The 8,802-nt window shown below is 45.5% G+C and overlaps 1 protein-coding gene across 2 annotated transcripts in view; it reads left to right on the top strand.

Moving 5' to 3' along the window:
• Positions 1-8,289: 8,289 nt before the first annotated feature.
• The window catches only part of Tab2 (TGF-beta activated kinase 1 (MAP3K7) binding protein 2), a 47,957-nt gene continuing 47,444 nt past the window's right edge, over positions 8,290-8,802 (top strand). For both annotated transcript variants that reach the window (XM_076926826.1, XM_076926827.1), the window contains exon 1: positions 8,290-8,657. The gene's annotated coding sequence lies outside the window, so the exon portion shown is untranslated. The remainder of the gene's footprint in view (positions 8,658-8,802) is intronic.

The raw sequence follows: 8,802 nt of genomic DNA, 5'->3' as shown, positions 1-8,802 counted from the left end.
AATTCCTGTCCTAAGACCAGGAAAAGGATCTCATTCCCACATATCTAAGATGGCAGCCCCCAAATCTTTTATCATCCTTCTTTTCCTAAGTTTGACTATCTTGTTACTATGCATACTCATTCTTCCTGAAATACAAAAATAAATGATCAAATCACATTTGTCTTTAAGGGTATAATTCAATAAAATTTGCATGCCTATAAACATAGATAACTGGTCAAAGTGAGTGATAGAACATGTCTGTACTCCTGTTGGCTCTCTCTTGACACTCTTGGATCCACACTTGTCATCCTGTTCCCCATGGAGGTGACCACTAGTCTAACATGTCACCATCATTACTTTTGTCTGTTCTGGAACTTCATACTTAGAGGACTGTGGTGGTTTGAATGACAGTGGCCCCTTTAGGCTCCTATAAGTTTCATGCTTAATCTCCAGTTGAGGAACTCCAAGGAGGTGTGGCCTTGTTGGAGGAAGGCTGTCACTGGGGCTGGGCTTTGTGGTTTTAAAAGTCCACACCAGGCCCAGTGTCTTTCTCTGCTGCCTATAGATCAGGATGTAGCTCTCAGGACTTCTCAGCACCATGCCTGCCTCCACACTCCCTGCTCTGATGCTAACGGACTAAACCTCTGAACCTGTCAGCAAGCCCCCAATTAAATGCTGTCTTTCATAGGAGTTGCCTTGGCCATGGTGTTTCCTCAGCAACACAATAGTATTGGGATCATGTTATTGATCATGTTATTGTTCTTATCTAGCTTGCTCCTCCGCAGCTTCTCACAATGTATGAATGGCATTTATTTTGTTGAGTAGTTTACTAATTTTGGTAGGATAAATACTACCTTTTTAAAGTGTAAAATTGAGAGGTTTTTAGTGTATGCAAAATTGTTAAGACTACATATATATTATATATATGTAAAAAAATACACACACACACACACTGCCAACATTTAATTTTAGGACTTTTTTTTTTTTTGGTTTTGGTTTTTTGAGACAGGGTTTCTCTGTGTAGTCCTGAAATTCACTCTGTAGACCAGGCTGGCCTTGAACTCAGAAAGCTGTCTGCCTCTGCCTCCCAAGTGCTGGGATTAAAGACGTGCACCACCACTGCCCGGCTATTTTAGGACATTTTTATCAGCCAAAAAAAGAAAGTCAGTAATGAACAGTTATATTCTCTTTTTTTTTTTCTCCTTTAGCTCCTGATCACTACTAATCTCTCTCTATGTGTTACTGTGTGTGCATGTATGTATATACTGACCTATTATGGACAACTCAAATAAATGGAATCATTCAACATGTTTATCAATATGTAATGTTTTTTCATATTTTTCAATTTGATAGGCTTTTCAATTAACTAAATGTTATTCAAATTTGTCTAAGGTGCAATGTGGATTAGTACCTCATTTCCCTTTATAATTAAATAATAGTCCACTGTGCGTGTGTCACATTTTATTATCCACTTATCAGTTGATAAATATTTGAGTTATTTCTATTTCTTGGCATTGTGAATAAAGATATTACAGCTCCTTTGAATTTTCTTGGCAATCTGATTATTTGTCAATTTGATTATTGACAAAGTAATTAGTCAGTTCTGTTTGATTGCTAAGTAATATTTCATTGTATGAATATACCACAATTTATTCATTTTTTTCTTGTAACAAATACTTGCATCATTGCCCATTTAGGGCAATTAGAAAATAAGGATCCTGGGCCAGGATTTAAAGTCCTTTCTGTACAAGTCTGTTGATAACTTGAGTTCAATCCCCATGCAAAGGTTAGAGGCAAGAACCAACTCTGCAAAGTTATCTTCTGAGCAGGTATGTTCATAGCATCCTTACCTGCTGAACCATCTTGCTAGCTACACACACACACAAACACACACACACACACACACACACACACACACACCTTTTTAAAAAGAACAAGAATGTAGCTGGTAAGATGGTTCAGTAGGTAAGGATGCTAGAACATTTGGGGGTTGCTGTCATGAATAAATGTGTTATGAATATTCGTGCATGTGTTTTTAGTGGACAAGTGACAGCCAGTGTATTAGAGCTCTCTGGATAAACTAAACCAATAGGTTGGGCTGTTGTGTGTCTCTGTTGCTATTTTCATTTCTTTCACAAGGAGTTATATCGAGCATTTCCCTGGTATCTCTTGGCTGTTTAGAAGTCATCTTGGTAGAGCACTTGTTCTGGAGTCTCTTAGAGACAGTGATGCTTATCTGCAATCCCAGCATGCGAGAATCAGGAGTTCAAGGCCAGATTGAACTCCATAAGTCTCAAAATTTGAGAAAAGAAAAACCTCCAATAACAACAACAGCCTTTGTTTTAAAATTTAATCTGTTTGATTTTCTTACTGACTTACAGAATTCTTTTTGCTGATTCTGGATATGAGTCCATTTTCCAGATGTGTGTATTAAAATATAGTCTCTCTTCCCACTCCACTCTCTTGATCGTATCTTTTGATTAGTACAAGCTTGTTTAAAAAACTTTCCCACTTAGGACTATGATCATCTTGAACTAATTAGTATATATGGAGTGAGGTAGGAATCAAATATCCTTTCTTTCCAGATGAGTAGCCAATTGCTCCAGCACCATTTGTTCAAAATATTATCCTTTCCTCGCTGAACTGTGGCAATGATTTTGCTGTAAATCAAGCTCCCGAGTTCTATTTCTGGATTCTCTATTATATTCCTTTGGTATATTCATCTAGGCCACTGCCAATACCACACTGTCTCAATTACTGAGCCTCATAATGAACTTTGAAATTTTGTAGGGTAAGTCTTCCAGCTTTGTTCTTCAGAATCATCTTGTTATTCTAGGCCTTTGCACAGCCATAGAAGTCTTAGGAACAGCTTTCAGGCGTGCACGCGCGCGTGCACATACACACACACACACACACACCACACTCACAAAGTAGCCCATCTCCTAAGTCAAGCATTCCTTCTGTGCTTTCGATGTTATTCTTACATATTTCTCTTGGATGGTTGAGACTCATTATTTCACCCCCTTCCTCACTCACCCTCACCTCCTGCTTCTCCTCTCTGCCATCCCCAAACCAGAGCAGTTACAAGAATCACATTTCCTCTCATATCTGCTCCTTTTTCTGTGGTCCTGAGTCATTTGGCAGAAGCCCTCAGGGTATCTTTGACTCTTACCTCCCCTTCTTTACTATTCAAAGCCTGTTTCACTGTGAGAACCAGGGACTAGTCTGTGGTTCACGTATGATCCAGGGGAAGGGAAGCAGCTGGGAGACGGGAGCTATATTAGTTGCTTTTCTCGTCATGACAAAATATTTGACAAAGGCCACTTAAAGGAGAAGGGGTTTTTTGGTTCAAGTCAGAGTGTACAATTCATTGTCCCAAGGAAGGCATGACTGGTCACAGTGCATCCACAGTCAGGAAGCAGAGAGAGATGAATACTGGTGCTGACACCACTGTGGGGCAGTAGACCTTGCCAGGAAACCTGGTAAGGTTGAGTGGGCTGGAAGCCCCAGAACCTCATATCAGAAGACTGTAGGAGCTTCACCTGCTCTGATCAGGCCCCTGTGATCACAGCCACAGCACCGGGCCCCTGTCATGTGATCACAGCCACATCACCCCATGGAGAGGACTGTGACAGTCAGTCACTTAGGGGCAGTGTCCCAAGACCCTCCACAAGTAGATAAGGCATCCCTACCATCTCAGGCCAAGTCAATAGAAAGCATTTGCTGTCAGACCCAAACCCACCCCAAAATGTGTATAAGATCCTATCCAGAAGGAATAAAAGTGTGTGAGAATTACTCCATCACTCTGTCTGAGAGCATCTGTCACATAAGACCCATAACATTTCCTGGGGAAGTGGACTCTCCCCTGAAGCTTTCACTGCTAGAAGCTGGCCAGGACTACCTTGTCTGTCGTAGAATGTCTAGAAGTAGCAGCAGCCACAGAAGACAGCTTCAATCAGATTCCCCTCTCCCCTTCACTTGAACACTCCCACAGGGCCAGCCTCCCCTCCCACCCCTACTCCCCCCCCATCTCTGCAGATACCCATCTGATTTCTGCAGACAGACCGGCAGGTTACTATCTTATTTTGGTTGTCTGAAAGCCAAGTCCAGGAGGTGGTCTTTTCACCACTTAAACCTCTCTGAAAACACCCTCAAAGAGATACCCAGAGATGTGTCTCATAGGTGATTCTAAGTCACAGCAAGCTGACAAGATTGACCACAGGAAGAAAAAAGAAAGCTGTTTTGGAAAACATGTCCTCTTCTCTTTTCCTTCCCTTTCTCCTCCTCCTCTTCCTCCTTTCCTTCTAGTGTTAACACTCCAGAATGCCTGCCACTACTAGGACCATCTTATTAGCCTGAGAAAGCTTCGAAAGCCCAAAACAGCAGAGTAGAAATGGAAAGAACCCAGATGTTGACTGTATTATTGCACTTTAGTCTTTCAGACTGAGGTCTAGTCTGCCTTGAAGTCCCCAATCTGTGAGATATGGATTTTTATATTATTTAATAAGACGTTGTAGGTTAGATTGTCCTCTAACTCACTATGGAACTGAGGACACTGCTGAAGGCCTGGCCAGTCTGTACCTCACAAGTGCTAGGATTCCAGATGTGCACCATCATGGCTCATTACTTAAGCCATTTTAAATCAAGATTTGTTAAATGCCATTAAAAAACGACCTTGATAACAGATCACACCATTGCAATCTCTCAGTGTCTCTCATTTGGACTACTGCACTGCTATATACTCGTGGCTTCACTACTACTTTAATGTCCTTGTTGGTGGGGGACGGGGGTATTGAGCAGCTTACCAACAAACCCCAGGGATCAGTCTATCTCTGCCTCCTCAGTGTTAGGATTAGGGATACATGCCATATTGCCTACATGGTGGTGTCTACAGATCAATCTTCAGGACTGTCCAGCAAGCACTTAACCAGGTGAGGTGTCTTGACAGCCATAAGAACATCCTTCTTAAAGAACCATTTATTTAATCATGTCCTTTCTCTAGTCTAAACACACATCACTCTCACTGCCTGAAGACCAGGCTAGGCTCAGCATGTGGTTTTACACAGCCCCGCCTTCCTTTACATCTTTTATGCCACAGATACACTGAATTAAGTGTTTCTCTCATGTCTCTCCTGCATTGTTCAAGCTGTCACTGCCTGGAACCCTCTGGCTTCACCTCCACCTGCCACGTGCTTTTGAAACTTGCCCTGCTTCTCCTGTGTTCACGCCCTGCAGAGTAATCTCTCCTCTTCTAAGCTTCTATGGTGACTATCGCCGGCTACCTTGTGCAGATGCTATTTACACAGTGTAATCTCTTCCGCTACCAGTTCTGTTGGACAGAATTTTCTGTGAAGATGGAACGCATGGTTTACTGCGCACTTGAAATGGGGGCAGTGCGAATGTATGAATTTTATTTTGATTTAAATAATCACAGGTAGCTAGTGCTCACTGAATCAGAAAGCACAAAGCTACACTAAAATGTTCTGAATGCCAAATGGAATCTTACCCAGTTTCCTGTAGCTACTAGAGAATACTTAGAAGACAGTCTGCCCTTATTTTCACTATAATCTTATGGCTAGAGATGACTTGACTATTGACCAATTGGATAAACAGAAATCACACGTATCAAATACATAAAGGCATTCCTAGTTATTTATGTTCCAAATCAAATAGATTGAAGATGCTAGAAAACATATCCAGATAACCGAAATCTCCAGTCTGTTTGTAGGGAGAAACTAAGAGGACCGATCCTCCATCTCGAGCTCACTATGTGCCCCTCTTGCTGAGCTAAGGAAACCCCTAGGAGTTGAAAGTCCTGCTATTTTTGCTCTGTTACTGCTGTGCTGAGGCTGAAGCCCAGGGCCTCACACAGGCGTGTGTTATAACACTACAATGCATCTCTAGCCCAGGTTGGTTTTCTAAAAGGATTTGTTTTGTAATGTCAAACTTCTCAGAAATTGCAAGATCTTTTGGGATTGAGTGATTCTGAGAACTGGACAGATGTTGCCTGATAAAGGCCAGGCTCACAACCAAACTTTCAAAACATTTCGAGACAGTACAAATGGCCTAGATTCATCAAATTTGACTTTTAAAATGCCCCTGACCAAGATTTAAAATTTATCCTCACTCTATGTGAATGGCAGATATGAATGTATACATAGATACAAAGACAGCATACAGAATATACATTTTCTTTTCTGGGCCACTTGGGGGAAAAGATTTATACCTTTTTAAATGTATAAATGTTACCTCTTTAACACTTCAGTGTGTTTAAGAATATTATAATGCAGGACAAGTTTGGGAAAGTTAAAGATAACATAATACTTACATTATATCTGTAGTCCATATCCAACTTTACCCAATTGTCCCAATACAAAATACTTTGTAACTTTTTCTTCTCCAGTAAGGGATCAACATGGGGGTCCAATGTTGCATTAAGATGTCTATTCTTTAGCTTCCTTTAACCTGGCATCTTTGTTTCTTACAAGATCCCAGAAGGTTTTTTGTTTGTTTGTTTGTTTGTTTTCTTAAAGGCTTTAGTTCTTTCATAGAATTTTCATAGAATAATTCACAGCTGTCTCAGGCTTTCTCTTCAGAGGTCCAAGCTCTTCAAATTTGGGCAAGGATATACGGTTACATCTTCTCTTTCTTTACTCACACTAATCATATTTAAATTTATATAGAAAACATATTTTTATTAAAATGTGTACATTTCATAAAAAAATTTTGAACAGAAACTATTTTTACTTAACCTAATTCTATTATTTCAGAAGTATATGTTCGCATTGTGCCTCAGTTTAAGAGAACTACAGTTTACTTAATAATTTATTCAATTTATCTAAAATCGTTATACTATGGAAATAATTCCTCAGAGAACTTAGGGTTCAATGACTTGTTACTGTGAATTAATGAAAACAGCACCCACTATGTAAATTGTAATTTACTTTTACTTTGCACATACAAAAATTACTTTTTCAAAGTATATACTTTTACTCTCCTAATGTCATCTCCAACCGAGAGAAAAAATTTAAAAGTTACAGTGTTGTAAAATCATAAGCGCTCTTGACTTCTGAAGGGCTAAAAGTTTTAATTGGAGGTAAACCCCAATATTTCAGGTATTTTTAAAAAACTGAACGTGAAAAGGGAAGTGAAAGGGGTATATTTAAATGTTTAAACTGGAGGCTTTAAAAACAATAAACTTCCGCACCTATGGAGCTTATACTGAAAATAATAGTCCTTCCGGATTTTTCCCAGTAGTATGAATTTCAAGAAAGAAACTGGCAGCGATATGCACACTTTGCACAGGGTCAGGAAATAAAAGCTTTTTTTTTTTTTTTTTTTTTACACCATAAGAAATCGCCAAGATTTTTAAATAAATATCTTACATTGTGAGAAACGCTGAACGTTGACCACGACCACCCCTCCCGGGGAAAACGAAACACATCCTTACGAAGCTAGAAACGTGAAGTGTCCCCCCCCCCCTCCTCCCCTACGAAGCTGGAGTGTCTTTGGCTCTGCCTCTAGGACTTCTAGGAACCTGCAGTTAAAATCGAAACAACTCCCGTGTATTATTTCGATCATTTTCTCTCCCGCCCCCAACCGCTGCTCCAGGAAAATCGAGCGCCCGAGCCAAACTCCGCTCGTGTCCCGCGGCTTCCAGGACGCGTCCCGCACCGCCCGGGCTCGGTCCGTCCCGTGGTCCCTCCCAGGTCACCCGGTAGCTCGCGGCCTCGAAGAGGCCAGGCCGGGCTCCAAGGGGGTGTGTCCGGCTCGCAGGCCCGCAGGCCCGGCCCTCGCCTCCGCCGCAGGCCCACCTGCCCCGCGGCCCGCCAGGACCTGCAGGGTCCCGCCCGTCACCCCGAGCGGGGCCACCGGCTCGCACGGCTCGCACCGCCCGCCACCCGCTTCCGGAGCCGCGAGCCCCTGGGCGGCGCGCGCACGGGTCGGCGCTCAGTTCCTCTCCTCCCTCCCTCCAGCGCAGCCCGTCGGAGCGTGAGGGAGCCGCACCGTTCTCCTCCTCAGCCCGCGCCGGGACGCGTTCCCCTCCGGCCCCGGGCGTGGGGACGGCAGCGGCGGCGGCGGCGGCGGCGGCGGCCAGAGGTGGGGCGTGGATAGCGCATCCCCGCCACCCGGCGGAGGGAGGCCTCGTCGTCACGGCCGCCGCCTCAGATCTCGCGGTGTTTGCCGGCCGCCGCGCCGCCATATTGTGTGGCCGTATTTTGATGCCGACTGGGCTGGCGGAGCCGCGGCGCGAGCGAGCGAGAGCTGGGGGGTGGGGGGAGGGCAGGCGAGCGGCCGGGGGGTGGGGGCGGAGGGAGGCACGGCGGCCCTGCGAGCCGGAGCCGAGCAGCGGGCCGCGGCGACGCCGCCCGGACCATCGCTTTGATCCGCGGCAGGCGCCGGCGGCGGGGCGCCCCAGGCCGACCCCCTCCCCTCCCCCTCAGCCGCGAGCGGCGGCGGCGGCGGCGGCAGGGAGTTGGCGGCGGCGGCCGGGCGGAGGGGCTGAGCGGGGAGGGAGGGAGGGCTGAGGTGTCCCCCCTGCCGGGTGGAATCGGCGCTGGCGGCGGCCGTGGTGACGGAGGCAGCGGAGGCGGCGGCGGCGGGGGAGACGGCTGCCCAAGTGGGAGAGGCGGCGGCGGCGGACGAGGAGGAGGGGGAAGCCGCGGCGGCGGCGAAGGGTAAGCGGACGGCGCTGCGGGGCCTCGGCGGGCTCCCCAGCCGGGCTCCCCGCGCCCTACCCTGGGTCGGGAACCGGCTCTGCCTAGCGCGCGAGGCCCTAGTGGGGCGTCCGCGCCTTCCTCGCCTCCGTCCCCGCTCCGCCCG

This window comes from Arvicanthis niloticus, chromosome 28 (genome assembly GCF_011762505.2).
Source record: "Arvicanthis niloticus isolate mArvNil1 chromosome 28, mArvNil1.pat.X, whole genome shotgun sequence".
Lineage (NCBI taxonomy): Eukaryota > Metazoa > Chordata > Mammalia > Rodentia > Muridae > Arvicanthis > Arvicanthis niloticus.
This window is presented reverse-complemented; position numbering and strand designations above follow the sequence as displayed.